Below are 15,614 nucleotides of genomic sequence, written 5' to 3'. Positions count from 1 at the left end.
CTAATGAAAACTATTCTTTGTTTTGTTGAAACTTGTCTTCTGTATTAACTTTTTTAGGGGTATTTTGAAATCTTTGTTTCTTTGACTGCAGATCATGGGATTCAACATAGGAACAACAATGGTATAAACACAGATGACAATTTATTTTGACCTAAAAAGCTGAATGATGATGGCTGAAGATACATGGGAGCTGTAGAACCAAAGAAAACAGCAACAGCCAAGATGTGGGAGCTGCAGGTGCTGGAGGCCTTGGATCTGCCCCCAGCAGATTGAATGTGGACGATGCTGACAATGATGAAGGTGTAAGAACTAAAGATTGTTACAGCTGGTAGAACAATGTTAAATACACAGAATGAAAGTGCTAGTACCTAATTGAGAGCTCTAGTAATGGGAAATGCTCTCGGAAGTAATGGTTTATTATATTAGCCTTAGAGAAAAGCAGTCTTAGCAGGAAGACAGTGTGAACAGTGGCACTTAGTAAGCTCAAACCATATACCCCAGCTACCATCCACAAACAGACTTGATAGGACATGATTACATTGTAAAGCAAAGGGTTAGAGCTAGCCACATAGTGGTCATATGCAATTACAGCCAATCTGTGACATTCTGCAACATCAAAAGCACAGAAGAAATAGAACTGAGCAATGCATTCTGGGTAGGGATAACATTCTTAGTCACAAATTTCACCAGCATTTTAGGAGTAACGACAATGGACTGACAGCAGTCTATAAAGGACAGACTGCTGAGTAAATAATACATTGGCATTGCAGAATCAAGATGATCATGCCCAGGTTTCCCACAACTGTAAGCAAATAGACTCCTAGGAAGATGAGGAATAGGGGAAACTGGAAATATGGATTCTCTGTTAAGCCAGTGAGGATAAACTCAGTGACCATGGTTTGATTTGCTTCTTTCAAAGCAAATTACCCTTTGATAATTCTATGTAAGAAGACATTTTTATATAGAAGAAAAATTTGAGTACCTATTCTTCTATTACTCAATGAATTTTGAAACAGAATTCAAATATTTTCAGGTATCTCCAATCCTCTGTCATCCTCTTTTCTCTCTAAGCAGAGAGAATATTTGTTGTCCTACAAAAAGTAGATATGCAAAGTAATAAATATAGTGATGATTACATTCTGGTGACTTTGTCATAAGAATTATGTGTACTCAAAAGTATTTTGGAAGCACATTCCCCATGAAGGGATACTCCCTTAACCTAGAGGCATGAGGGAGGACCTAGTGCCTATTCCCAATGACTTGACAGATTTTGTTGATCCCACCTGGAAGGCATCACCCTCCTTGTGAAGTGGGGGTAGGATAGGAAGGGTGGGAGGTGGTAGGGCATGGGAGGGACCGAGAGAGGGAGGGAGGGAGAGGGAACTGGGATCTATATGTAAAATATGAAAAATATATATAAAAGAATTATGTGTACTAGCATCTATTTACTCCCACAAGCAAACCATTCTAACACCCCCTGTTTAGTGTAAGTATTTCTCATGTCTTAATAATAGCACTGCTCTTTTGGTTAAAAATATTTTACATGTGGTGAAGTAAAAATATTAAACATAAGATATCCATAGCCAAACTAGTTAATAGTGAACAAATAAAATATTTACATTCAAATAATGAATAAGACAAATATCTACCTCTTTACTTTAATCCAGATAATTGGCTGAGAAAATTAGTGTGAAAAAAATGAAATTAGAAGTTAGTAGGTTAGAAATCAAGAAGACAAAATATCTACTAATATATAAATATCATTAAACATATAGAAAATCCAGAATTGATTAAAGATAACTATTAAATGTAATTAACGTTATAGCAAGCTTGCTGAATTCCATTGCCTTCTGTTCATCTCTGCTTGTGTTTCCTTAAAGATTGAATGCCATTGTCCTTGCTGGAGAGTTCCTCAATACTGACTTTGCATTTCTTATCTTAGGCTCCCATTGTCAAATACATCTTAAATATGAATAAATCATAAGAAAACCAGAAAATGTTTAATGGAATTTTTTATTACTAGTAAATTGAGAGCTTTGAACCAAACATATTTAGCATATATGATTACACCAATTTAAACTTTGTAAATGTTCATCTCATCAGCACAAGTAAAATATAATATAACTCATGCATTGATCTCCTCCCCAAGTTTTCTTGAGCAATTTGTATCTCATGCTTGTCTCTATTTTTTTGTAAGAATATTTGACATGATAATCACCACCAAATAGTTTCCATTACACAATACCATATATTAAATTTCAGCATGATGCTACACAGAATATCCTTACGAATACATTAAAATAAAGAACTGTGTCACCTGAAATATCTGAGACTGTGAACTCATTGATTATGTATATATGCATTTTCTCTTCCTTTGTTCTTATAACCATTATAGGTTTTAGTAATATCTGATTTTAATGTGTAAGTTCTTAACAAGTTATATTTTAGTTTTGCTTATTTAATTCTGTCTTCTACAAGCATCATAACGATAATTTGGATGACTCTAAAATTGCTGTATATTTTGTAACTTGTAATGAATACTTATTTGCTGATAATAATTCAAGTAGATATTGTTGTGATGTTAATATGGACAAATAATAAAACAAATTAAAAGTGTTAACACATACCGTTTCCTGTGACCTTCAGGATAGAAAGATAAAGAAAACAGATAATCTGCTCTTCAGAATTTAATACTGTACACCAACATAGGTAAGCAAAAAAGATACAGGAATAAATATGTATTTATAAGGTCCTTTGGCCACTATGATGCTATTCCTTATTCAGGTGATGATGTCAACAAAGTTATTTTAGAGGAAGATAAAAAGAAAGCATTCTTTCCTTTTTATTCAAGTAACATATGACATGGCAGACACATGTGAGCATACCCACATGTATAAATCTCATTCTACCTTTAAGCTTTGCTGTTATGGTCTTATCCAATAGAACATAATTTTTGTTGTTGTTGTTAGAGAAAAGTTTTGTGTTCAATAATTTTTTAAATAAATATTTTAAGAATTAGAAATTTATAAAATGAAGCAATTCATTCTAACAAACAAGCACCATCTTAAAACACAAACAAAACAAAATATTTTCATTATGTAAAATTTTGGAAAAAATGTATCATATTCTTATTCACCCAAGTGCTTCCATATCTTCCCCAAGAAAATTTTAGTTCTTTCTCAATAAAAACAAGAATAACATAACAATAAACCTTCCAAAACCAGGCAAACAAAATAAAGCCACAAGCAGGCCCCCATAAAACTATCAGAATGTAACCAAATAAGATGTACACACACATATACACACAGAGACAGAGAGAGAAACACACACACACACACACACACACAAAAGGAGTAGGTTTTTCACCCCCGCTGCTGGTCTTGTCCTGCTGCCACGCCAGCCCCAATTAACACACTGAGACTCTGTATTTGATATAATCCTCTTGGCCAGGTACTTGTTTATAAGCTAGTTCTGTCTTAAGTATTAACCCATTTCTGTTAATCTACATATTTCCACGTGCTTTCATCTTTCCGGGGAATGGGCTGGCCTTGTGCTCTCCAAGGTCTCTCCATCTTCACTCCTCCTTACTACTTCCTCTTTCCTCCTTGTCTCCTAGTCCGTCTTCTCTTGCTTTCATATTGGCCAACAGTGCTTTATTCATTAACCAGTATGAGAAACATATTTACAGAATGACATCTCCCATCACACACACACACACACAAGAAAATTGTGGAGTCCATTATATGTTCATCAACTGCTCTTCAACATGAGGTCTGTTCTGGAGTGGTTAATATCCCTAGGGTCATTCTTTTGGAGAAAACTGATTTTCTCTCTCCCAAGAAATACAAGTGACAGTTCAATTGTTAACATTTCCCTATTTGATGCATTGCCAATCATTCATTTAAAATTATAAAATGCAAGAAAATATTGTAAGACAAAAAAAAATAAATAAAAAAAAACTAAACCTTTGAATTTGAACAAAACAAACCAATGTAAGGGGGAAAGCCCCCCCCCAAAAAAAGGAAAAAGAATGATAGACCTGATCACTTACACACTTGGGCATCCCATGGAAACAATAAACTGGAGGTCATAATGTACACAAAGGACATGGTACATTTGATGTGCATTTTTTTATGCTTCATATGTTGAGTTAACAATTATTAACTATATTTTTAATATTATAAGCCATAAACCACATTTTCTTCCACATTAAGTTACATTTGTAGTAATTAATGCCATGACTTGAATATATAAAATAAAAATCATTCAATAAGCTAAGTTAATAAACAACTTCAAAATGACTATTAAAAAAACACACTGTCTGTGTTTAAATTAGTGTACACAGAAGTGCTTGTTGTGACGTTATATTGTAGGGAATTGGAGAAGCTGTGCAAATCTAGAAGTCTGAATCTTAACTGTTCTCAGGTTAAATGACAAAAAGATATGGAGAAAATCTCTTAAGACCACATGCATAGATAAAGAGTTGTAATCAGTTATCTGTTCTATTGCTGTGAAGAAACATCATGACCAAACAACTTACAGAAGCAAGAATTTACTTGGTGATTTGATTATACTCCTATAGGATTACTCAGTGCTCATCATGGTCCTAATATGGCATCAGGTAGATAGGCAGACAGGCATGTCACTGGGGCAGTAGCTGAGAGCAGCATGTTAATATACAGAAAGGGGAGAGAGAGAGAGAACATAAAAGAGGGAACCAATATTGGTTTGAAGATAAAATTGAACACAAAGAAGGTCTGGAGAACTATATGACTGCTGCCAACTAAAAATTTGAGCATCCATGGAAAGGCTACTATAAATGCCCCTCCCGGAGAGTGAGATCAACAACTAACTTATCCATGGAGCCCTCATCTAATACCTATTGGAAACAGGAGCAAACACCCGTACATAAACACTGAGTAGAACTAGAACCCAGATGCAGATGGAGAGGACAAAACCAGGCTGCAGAAACACATAGAGACAGCTTACTTGAACAAGGAGGAGCTAAGGGGCCACCAGACTGATAGCTGGGAAGCCAGCATGGGACTGACTCAGGCCCACCTGAATATGGGTCTCAGCCAGAAGGACTGAGCAGTCTGAGGGACCTCAGACAGTGGAACTAGGATGTATCCCTGGTGCACAAAAGGACTTTGCGAACACATCCCCCATGGAGGTATAACTGCCTTAACCTAGAGACAGGAGAGAAGCCCTAGTCCCTACTTCACATGTCCTGTCAGATCTACATGACCCCAACTGGATGGCATTCCCCTACATATGGAAGTGGGGTGGGGGGATGGGAGGGGAGGGTAGTTAGAGTGCATGTGAGAGGGCAGAGAGGGTAAAAGAGAGGGAAGGAGGGAGGGAGGAAGGAAGGGAGAGAGGAAGGGAGGCAGAGAGGGAGAGGGAACTGCGATCAACATGCAAATAATAAATTAAATAAAAAAATGCTTTGACTCCAAAATTTAAGTTCAAGGACAAGTTACTGGGGAAAAGGATTTCTATTTTTGTTTCCACAGAAAATGAAAAGATGTGGATTCCTTCCAGACTAATGTGGGTTGATCAAGCCAGACCACCTGAAACAGAGTACCAGGTGATCCTACATTCAAAACAGCTGGACAAAGCAGCCTTGCAGACTACAGCCAGGATTTCTGTATCTTCTTCGAATCCCCCATGACAGCACCCCTTACCAGCAGGAAGTAGTTTGGAAAGAACAATGCCCAAATTCCCAAATAATGTCTATAAATGTTTGTTTTCATTTAAATGGACTTATGGACTTGGTTATAACATATATATATATATATATATATATATATATATATATATATATAGAGAGAGAGAGAGAGAGAGAGAGAAGTAGACTAATGACAGACATCCTTCAACAAGGCCATATCTCTACTAAAAAGTCACAACTCCTAATTCTTCTTAAACAGCCTACTAATAGAGATCTAAATTTTCAAATGTGTAGAACAATAATTAAGGAAGTAGTTACTATTTTGAGAGTAGTTGAGTATTAGAACAGAAGTAGTAGAGCAAAGAGAGAATGTTTGAAGTAATGTAAATACAGTTTTCATGTGTGAAATTACCAAAATAATTTTAAATTAAAACATTAATAATACTGTACTATCAATCTTATTTTTAAAAGGGAGGATTTTAGAATGAAAACAAGTCTTAAGATATAAAATTCAAACATGTCTATTTACATGAGAACATAGAACAGAGTAAAAGATTCTAAGGTTTTTGGCAGCCAAGGACTTGTATCTGGACATACTTCTCTTCCCTCCCTGCCAGTGTTTGGTGCTTTTCTTCTCCTTTATTCAATGAACAAAAATGATCTTGAGCATGTGAGAAGGAGAGTATACAGAATTATCTGTTCAGGCACTATTCCTCAGTTTATTTTTTATTCTACTACAAGATCAGTTCTTACTAACATTTTATAAGCTGGGCACAGATAACAAGAGATTGGTTGTGGAAAAAATAGTGGAAGTTATCTCCCTCTAGAGTCTCACTCCTCAAGTTTCATCTCTGGGGAAATCAAGAGCCAGAATTAATCCGTATTCCCTAGGGGTACTCAAGTGTGTAATGTAGTCAGCAGTAGGATTCCTAACTCTTTTTAAAGTATAGACTTCATAAATGTATCTGAGATCACTAAAATATTACTGTAAATAAAGGAATTTACTAAAAATATTTTCCTCAAAAGGAAAAAGTATTAAAGGGCAAGGTAAACAATTAAAAGAACTCAAACTTCCTTACTCTGATTGATATCTCCCAAATGTGGCAGATAGTTCCAAAATCATCATACGTGGAATTGAATAAAAACAGCTTTCTGCCCACCCAAGCTATAATAAATAAAATAGCATTTTAAACAAATCCCCAAAGATGTCAAATAAGACTAATATGAGAATACCAAGAGAAGTGGGGACTAGGGTGCCAATTAAAAGATGCCATCAAGAGCTATAGAGTCTTAGTAAAGAAACTGATTACATCCAAATAGGAGTAAGATACTTAAATTCCTTCCTGTTTTGTAAAACAACAATAAGGTGCTAATTGGGAAAGGAGAGTAGAATATATTTAGTATGCTCTCTGCTTCATAAAAAGAGGGTATAGTTCTCATTAAAGGGAGAGGGAACTGGGATCGACATGTAAAGTAATAAATTAAATAAAAAATGCTTTGACTCCAAAATTTAAGTTCAAGGACAAGTTACTGGGGAAAAGGATTTCTATTTTTGTTTCCACAGAACATGAAAAGCTGTGGATTCCTTCCAGACTAATGTGGTCTGATCAAGCCAGACTGACTGAAACAGAGTACCAGGTGATCCTAAACTCAAACAGTTGGACAAAGCATCCTTACAGACTGCAGCCAGGATTTCTGCATCTTCTTAGAATCCCCCATGACAGCACCCCTTACCAGCAGGAAGTAGTTTGGAAAGAACAATGCCCAAATTCCCAAATATTTGTCTATAAATATTTGTTTTCATTTAAATGGACTTGGTTATATAAAATACATAAAAAAGTGAATGACAGGAGCTAAGTATGTCAGAAATATATGTAGCCATATTGAATCACCAGCAAATATGAATAGTGGATGCAGACCTACTTACTCATTTTAATGTCCTTCATGTGGATTATAATTTCCTTATTAACCAGTAGAATGGAAATTCTTATATTCTAATTGCTTAGTTTAGTCAATCCAGACACATATTTGAGTTTTCTTTGTTAATATAAGTTGTATAGAATTCCAGCTAAAATAAATATTAAGACAACTAAATCAAAGTACATACATGTATTAATTCATTGATTAACATAAATGTGAAATGTCTAAAATGATCCAGGAAAATACCAGAGATAGAACCATCCATATAGAGAATGCTGAAGAATTTTTAAGAGGTGATAAAAGTTACCATGGGTGAAATGACCCTGGGATATCCCAGAGAGGAGTGATTTCCAGGTATTAATCTAAAGATACTCATCTACCTGTATCTCACATCTTTCCTTTATTTTTTTTTCTTATTTTACATATCCATCCCAATTCCCACTCTCTCTCCTTCCCTCCCTCCCATGCTCCCCAACCATACTCCCATCCCTTTACCCACCCCCCATTCCACAGGGAGGGTGATGTCTTCCTGAAAGGGTCAACAAAATCTGTCTAGTCATTTAGAGTAGGGACTAGGGCCTCCCCCCTGTCTCTAGGTTAAGGGAGTATCTCTCCATGGGGAATGTGCTCCAAAAGTCCTTTTGTGCACCAGGGATATTCCCTGGTTCCACTGTCAGAGGTCCCTTAGATCATAGGGTTCAGCAGGGGCACAAAGATTGTGTAAAACACAGAGGACACTTTTCTTTGTTTATAGGAAACAAGAAACAAGTTGTTTTAAGTTTTGGTTGGCAATATTGACTTATTTCTCAGGCTGTAGGCTCTGAGATTCAGCATAGGCACAACCAGTGTATAAAACACATAATACTTTCCCTTTGTCTGTAGAAATGCTTGGAAACAACTGGAGACACATGAATGCTAACAACATAAAACAGCAACAGCAAAAATGTGGAAAATTTTGGAGCTGGAAGCTTTGGATCTGCTTTCAGTAGGACTTGCAACATGCTGACAATGATGATGATATAAGAGCTAAGAATGATCAGATATCAGAAAATGATATTAAATCCACTAGAGAATGATAAAAACCCTTGGTGAAAATACTAGAGCAAGGGAGTTATCATAACAGCAAAAGACCACTGAAAAATGGTTTATTGTATCTGTCTTACACAAAAGAAATCTTAGCAGGAAAATAGTATAAATTGTGGCACAGGGTAAGTCCATACCATACATTGCAGTTACCATCCAGGAACACACTTAATAGGACATGGTTATACCATGAAGCAAATTATTTCAGATATGAACACAGTGGTCACATGACATTGTCCCAGCAAATGACATTCTGCAACAGCAAAAGCACAGAAGCAAAAATGATATATGCCCTGGTTTTTCATCATTCCAACCATGTAGATTGCTAGCAAGATAAGGATCAGGGGCAAAAGAGGTCTGAAAGCCCCTTCTTTGTTCAGAGAATAGGCAGTCCTGAAAAAGATGAATCAACAAAACAAACCATCACATAATAGTTTACATAAATTTTACCTATGCTTTAAGAGTGGTTATTGGTTTTACCAAGTTCCTCACAACCCATGATTTAGAATTCCAAGAACATCTCATGTTTTGATTGTGATACTGTCTCCATTGAAGAAAAAAAATGTTTATTTTATTTTTTATTTTTGTTAAAATATGAGCAGTATACACAAAGAAAGGCTTTCCACTTAAGACGATCAACAGGACAAGTTTTTTCTTATCACTTTAGTTCTATTATCCTAGAATTTTCTGTTGGGCAATCAGAAAGCTAAATGAAATTTAAAGGCATCATAGTAGAAAGCAAAAATAAAACTATCTTTACTCATGAACAAAAACAATAAATATGGTTCAATCTGTAGAAAATATATAGTATGCTAATATCTATTAGAAGTAAATAACAAAAATGATAAAATAGAATACAAGATTTTCACAATAGTTTGATTGAATCATTGCACACTTTACATAAACAATGGAAGCTTTCCTTTTTTCTGTGGATCTGCGGTGTAACTTAAAACCAGGCTTGTTATTTACTTCAGTACTATTTTTTTTTTATTCAGGATTGCTTTGGCTATCTTGTATCCTATGTTATTCCTGATGAATTCTAAACTTGTTTTTCTATCTCTGTGACAATGTCATAGGGATTGGTACTGCATTGAATCTGTAAATGGTTTTCAGTAGGATGCTCTTTCAAAAAATGAATTTCAGCAGATTATGACCATGGAGGGTCTTGCAAATTGTAATTCCTTCTTTGATTTATTTACTCATAAATTTCAATATTTCACTATAGAAATAAATCTTTCACTTTCAGCCATGGGGATTCTTGTCTGATTTCTTTCCTTTCTTCCTTTTTCCTTCCTTCCTTCCTTCCTTCCTTCCTTCCTTTCTTTCTTTCTTTCTTCCTTCCTTTCTTTCTTTTTTCTTTTTTTTTTTTTTTTGAGGTTGTGATGAGTGGGTTTCTTTATGTAATTTCTTTTTCAGTGTATTTGCTATTCATCTATAAAAAGTGTTTGCAATTTGATTTGTTAATTTTGTATCCTGATACTTCGGTTAGATGCTTCATCAATTGTAGAAACTTTCTGGAGGAGTGGTTATGATATTTGATGCATAATATCTTATTGTCAAGAAAGAAAACTAAATTCTAATTCTTTTGTATCTCTTTTACTTCCTTTGGTTCTTTAATTGCACCCTTGAAGACCTGACAAAATACACTGGAAAGACTGAAGATAGTAAGTTGTCGTTATTTTTCCTATTCTTTTCTAATTTTTATTCTGTTTCTATTTTTATTTTTCTATTATTTATTCTATTAAATTTCATTTTTGAGAACTTCATACAAGAGCAAAATATTTGCATCATTTCTATTCTTCTCTCCCCCAACACTAATTCCTCCTGTAGTTCCCAACTTTCTTTAAAATTCATGCCCTTTCTTAAAATTATTCTGGACACACACACACACATACACACACACATATATGTATGCATGTGCATGTGTGTGTGTGTAAAATGCTAGATCTTGGATCACTTTAGTATTATATGTATACATGTTTACAGAAGAAACCTTTTCAGTGGATGAATTCTAAGGTGGCTCACCCCTCTAAAATCCTAATTCCTCCTGTTTCAATTAGTCATTATTTATCTGTAGCTTTTCATCTAGGCATATACCTCATGATATTTCCCCATTTCCCTTATCCATGTCAGCATGTCAGCTGAAATTGTCAATGTGAATTTCCCATTTAGGTCGTATAAAAATGAGATGTTAAAGGTGCAGCTTCCCTGTCAAATACAGAAGAGATTTCCTTGCACCCAACCGCCTGCCCCTTGGATATTACAATGTTTTCTTTCTTCCTTCCTTCCTCAATGTTCTCTGGGCCGTTGATGTTGTAGATGTATCAAGTGGGACTGGGAACCACAGAGTAAAGAATTTTTAGCAAAATGGTTTGACAGTACTTTTTTTTATTTATTGAAATTAGAAACAATCTTATTTTATATATCAATCCCAGTTCCCTCTCCTTCCCATCTTCCCAAGCTCCCCACAGACCCCCTCCAGTCCCATTCCATCCTGCTCCCAAGGTAGGGTGAGACATTCCACATTCTCACTTTGATAATCTCAAGGAGGATCATCAAAGTCTGTTACATCATTTGGGGCAGGGCCTAGTCCCTTCCTAATATGGATTTGACAGTTTTTTAAAATAGAAAAAATAAATTTACCATACACTCAAGTATCTTTTATGCTAAGTACATTTGCACAGGGATGAAAGACATGTAGAAACACACACACACACACACACACACACACACACACACACACGAAAAGGAAAAAGAAAACTTTGTAAAGGAATGATCATATCAGAAGAAACACACCAGCTGTCCATGCAGTGTTAAATACAACGTTCTACTTCACAAATTCCTGTAATTCCATATGAGCCACAATAAGAAATTAATCACAGAGACAGGCTACAGCCTGAAAAAGTATGATACATGCCAAAGAAAACAAATTACACAGAAAATGACACTCATTGTAGACTCCAATAATATGAAGCATATCTAATGAGGAAATCCATAGAAATAGAGCAACTCGTGCCTTCAAGATGCTAAGAAAAAATAAGTCCTAGAGTATCACTGGTAATGATGTCAGGGCTTTACATGAAATGATGATTAGAATAATCGACAGTTAGAATACAGAAGTGGGTAACAAACATTGTGGGCACACTAAATATCAATCCATTGTACATTTGAGAAAGGATAATGTTTAATATATAAGGTTCACTTGTACAAATGTGTTTATACAATTAAACTCCAACCAAGTAATAATGACCACATAAGAGTTTCCATCACCATTCATTATTTCAACACCCTTCACAGTCTTTTTCAGAAAATTTAAGTCAGCTGTATACCAAATATTAAGCTTTCTTTAAATAATATGACATTTCTGTCACTGAAAAAAAAAAACAAGCAAAGCCTATGCTCTTTTGACTGAAAAAAAAATTAGTTTTATTAAATGACTTTCTCTACATAATACATGATACATGATAGAAAAACCATAATCCTTAGCATAAAATTCTTAATTTACAGAGAAAAAGTAGGCAATTTAAAATGCTTTATTAACCAGCATGACTTCTTTGAATTTTTGGGAAAGTAGTAAAGATATATATATATATATATATATATATATATATATATATATATATATATATATATATATATATATAATTTTTATACCATATGATATTCTTTAGTATAATAGAATAAAAATAGGGTCAATGGAATAATGTGATTTTAATAATTTATCTCTTCAAGAATTGAATGTTATAGGTGATTACTGAGGACTGTATCTTACAGTGACATGAATACAAAGGATATCTCAATATTTATATTAAAGTGCAAAGTCTTGAGTTCTTATCTCCTACTTCTGTCTTAAAAATAGCATTATGAGTCCCCGTCTGCCTGATTTCTAACCCCTGCCTATCCCAGCAGGACCATCCTGATTCCTTCTCTGCCTGCTTGATCTTTGACCCCCATCACTGGGCTTCTACTAGAGGTGACCAGTTTGGGTTGAATCCCCCACACGCCCTTCCCTGGGAACTCCCTGTATTAGCCCTGCATCTCATGCTCCACTGTATCCTGTCCCCAGAGAGAGTATTCCTGGTGTTCTGATACACAACACCCCCCACTCCCCACTCTCAACAAGAGCCTGCCCTCCACCCACCATGAACTCCACATAGCCCACTGTACCACTGCTCTGGATGAGCACTGGAACAGAGGGCATATCCAACAAACTAGCCACTTCATGGAGCTGTTCTGAGCACATTAGACCACCCTATCCACATCCACATGGGACTGCCCAGAGTCAACATCTGCTTTATCTTTGACCCCCATTCCCAGGCCTCTGCCAGAACACATGGCCACTGTGAAGACCTGCCTATCCACGAGGGACCACCATGAGTCTCTACCTGCCAGAACTCTGACCCTCATCACTGGGACTCTGCCAGTAGGAACTTCCTAGATCTTCTCTCAGCATACTAGAATTGTCTATCCACTCAGGCCCACTCTGAGTCCAGGCTTGCTTGGTCTTTGATCCCCATTGCCAGGCTCCTGCTTGAGTAGAGACCATCTAAAGAACTTGGACCACCCAGAGCTACAGACATCGAACTTCTTACACACCTAAGCCCACCAGGGGAATACTAAGACACCCACCTGCATACACTGGAAGAAGTGATGGGAAGACAGCAATACAAGAAAACAGCCAACAATAGAAAGACATGCATGAGGCCACCAGAATCTAGGTGAACACCCCAAAGCAGATGAAGCAAAACAGAACGACTTAAAAAATAACTTCATAAAAATGATAGAGGCCCTCAAAGACATTATGAGAATATCCCTTAAAAAATTGGAAGAAAAAACAAAAAGTTGGAAGAAATGAAGAAATCTCTTCAAGAAAGTAAGGAAAGAGAAGGAAACAAAAACAAATGAACAGATGAATGAAACAACAAAAACAGTTAAAGACTTGAAAACTGAAATAGAGACAATAAAGAAAACACAAACCGAGGGAATGCTGAAAATAGGAAAACTAGGAAAAAGATCAGAAACTACAGATGGAAACACACCAACAGAATACAAGAGATGGAAGAATCTCAAGCGCTGAAGTAAACTAGATGAAAAAGGATTCATCGAATGACAGAAATCTAAAGTTCAACAAATCCTTAATACAAAACATCTAGGAAGTATGGGACACTATGAAAAGGCCAAACCTAAGAATAATAGGCATAGAAGAAGGTGAAGAAGACCAGAACAAAGGTGCAGAAAATATTTGTAACAAAATAATTGAAGGAAACTTTCAGAAACATTAAGGACATGCCCATGAAAGCACAAGAAGCATACCAACACCAAACAGACTGGATCAAAGGAAAAAGACACCTCGAAACATCTAATATACAGAATAATGAAAGAATATTAAGAGCAGTGAAGGAAAAAGGACAGGTAACATATAAAGGCAGACCTATCAAAATTACACCTAATTTCTCCATGCAAACTCTCAAGGCCACTAGGTCCTGGATAGATGTTCTACAACTACTAAGAGTCAATGGATATCAGCCCAGGCTACTATACCCAGAAAACTCTCAATCAATATAGATGGAGAAAACAAGATATTAAACGACAAAACCAGATTTTCACAATAAGTATATACAAATCCGGTCCTATAGAAAGTTCTGGAAGGAAAGCTCCAACCCAAAGTTGTAAGAAGTACGGTTTTTTCCGCCTGCTGCTGCTGGTCTTGTCCTGCCACAGCGCCAGCCCCAAATAATTCACAGAGACTCTGTATTTGCTATAATCCTGTTACCGAGAGCGGAGGAATGGTGGTTCTGTTCTCTCCAGACTCTCCATGCTGACTCCTCCTTACTACTTCCTATTTCCTCCTTGTCTCCTAGTCTCTCCTATCCTCTTTTCCTATTGGCCAACAGTGCTTTATTATTAACCAGTATGAGAAACATATACAGAATTACATCTCCCATCATCTCCTCTTTTCTGTCTAAATAAAAAGAAGGGTTTTAACCTTAACATAGCAAAATATATAGCACAACAGTTACCAAGTAAAAATCACAGTTAACAATATTTAGTCCATTAACATCTATACCCCTAATACAAAGTCACCCACATTCGTAAAAGAAACACCACTAAAACTCAAAGCTCATGTAAAACCTCACACACTTATAGTGGGAGACTTCAATATACCACTCTCAACACTAGACAGGACCACAAATCAGAAACTCAACAAAGAAACAAAAGAATTAACAGACGTTATGTCTCAACTGGGATTAACAGACATCTATAGAACATTCTATCCAAAGAAAAAAGAATATAGCTTCTTCTCTGCTCCACATGGAACCTTCTCTAAAATCAACCACATACTAGGTGACATAACAAACCTCAACAGATACAAGAGAATAGGAATAGTCCCCTGTATTTTATCAGACCACCATGCTTTAAAATTGGAATTCAACAACAACACAAATAGCAGAAAACCTGCAAACTCATGGAAATTGAACAATGTGCAATTGCACCACTCCTATGTCAAAGAAGAAATAAAGAAAGAAATTAAGGGCTTTCTAATATTCAACGAGAATGAGGATACAACATACCCGAACTTATGGGACCCCTTGAAAGAAGTGCTACGAGGGAGTTCATTGCTCTAAGTGACCATATGAAGAAAATAGAGGATAGTCATAATAATATCCAGAAACTGGGAACAACATAGGTGTCCCTCAACTGAAGAATAGATAAAGAAAATGTGGTACATTTACACATTGGAATATTACTCAATTGTTAAAAAATGACATCATGAAATTTGTAGGCAAATTTATGAAACTAAGAAAAGTCATTCTGAGTGAGATGATCCAAATCCAGAAGGACAAACATTTAATGTATTCACTGTAAGTGTATATTAACTGTTAATTAAAGTATAATCAAGCTACAACCTAGAAACCCATAGAATTTAGGTAAAGAGGAA

The 15,614-nt window shown here is 35.8% G+C and overlaps 1 pseudogene; it reads right to left on the bottom strand.

Annotated features, from left to right (window-relative positions):
• LOC127231372 (olfactory receptor 1537-like) overlaps positions 1 to 15,614 on the bottom strand; it is a 43,925-nt pseudogene continuing 28,311 nt past the window's right edge.

Source organism: Phodopus roborovskii, unplaced genomic scaffold (assembly GCF_943737965.1).
Source record: "Phodopus roborovskii unplaced genomic scaffold, PHOROB, whole genome shotgun sequence".
Classification (NCBI taxonomy): domain Eukaryota; kingdom Metazoa; phylum Chordata; class Mammalia; order Rodentia; family Cricetidae; genus Phodopus; species Phodopus roborovskii.
This window is presented reverse-complemented; position numbering and strand designations above follow the sequence as displayed.